Consider the following 1,468-nt stretch of genomic DNA (forward strand, 5'->3'; position numbering starts at 1 on the left):
CACGTCGTTGCCTTTTTCATGTCGATCGCGAGCGAAGCGAGCGTTTTTTTTTTTTTTTTTTTTTACCGACAATATGTATTGAATCGGTTGCCAACACCTTTAGGGGCGCGTCACGTCCTTCTTTCTGTGCTGATCGCGAGCGAAGCGAGCGCGAAATTTTTGACTTTTTTTTTTTTTTTTTTACCCACAATATTTATTCAATCGGTCGCCAACACTTTTAGGGGTGCGTCACGTCCTCTTTTCTCTGCTGATCGCGAGCGAAGCGAGCGCGAAATTTTGACCTTTTTTTCTCTTTTTAATTCTTTTTTTTTTCTTTAAGAAAAAATATTGATTTCATAGGTCGCCAACATTTTTACGGGATGGAACATCGTTTATTTGTTTTTCCAACCGTCTTTCTGTCTTGAGCCCCCGCCAAGTTAACTTTATGGTGGACAAAAACTATGTGCGGTGGGTTACCGCGGGGTTCTCCCGTTTCCTCCCACTTTCTTCATTCCACCACCATTTCAATCATTTCTCATAATCAGCGCCTCTTTTAGCCTAAGCGGCATAACGTGGGACGTAAAACAAAGATTTCCTTTAGTTGCTTTCTGTCTTGATTACGAGCGCGAAATTTTTTACTTTTTTTTTCTTTCTTTTGATATTATTCATTTAATAGGACGGCAACACCTTTACGGGCCGCCGCGTCGTCGTTTACACTTCTTCAGCCCATATTCTTTCTGCTTGTTCGTTTTCCGGCATCTTGTTATCACCGCCCGCGGGAATGCCTATGTCTTTCATCGCTTTTTGAAGCAAATCTTTAATAAATATGCACTCTCACATTTCTACTAATATGCATACCACAGTGGATAGACTGTAACTAGGAAAGCAGAAGCCTGCATATCATATTATTTAACAGTTGAAAGTGAACTGCCATTTTAAGTTTGATTTTGATCAGATGAGTGCAGTTCAACTCGTCGACAATTGTGAAGATTCTCGAGGTTAGGGACCATCCATTTTGTGCTTTGTAATGAAAATGGCTGCAGCCAAACTTCTCTGATCTGAATGAAACTTGGCATGATGATACATCTTGACCTGCTCTACAAGTTTATTTAGTATTTTCCGTTGCGCAGGCTTTTGCTTCTCCAGGTTCTCCCATGGAACTGAGAAACGTATTCAGTCGAACTTCTGCGGTAAGTCAGTATATCATCCTGAGAAGTTTGATCGAGATAGCAGAGGTTCGACTATTCGTTTTTCAATTCCATGTGATATTACAACACGGTGAACTAAATTTATATAGAAACACTTTGATTTTGTTTTGTTTTTTGCTAGCATTAAACTGAGAAAATGTTATTGAATAGACAGAGAACACCACTCAAAGAAAAGTACATCATAAGAATATATATATGGTTGCTGTGGTTCTCGGTTTAATTTGCTAGTTAAGAAACTTGCTCTAAATAAGTACATCTTACAGGTGAAAAACTAAGCCAGG

The sequence above is a fragment of the Thermobia domestica genome, unplaced genomic scaffold, assembly GCF_964235325.1.
Source record: "Thermobia domestica unplaced genomic scaffold, izTheDome1.hap1.1 HAP1_SCAFFOLD_1691, whole genome shotgun sequence".
Taxonomy (NCBI): Eukaryota; Metazoa; Arthropoda; class Insecta; order Zygentoma; family Lepismatidae; genus Thermobia; species Thermobia domestica.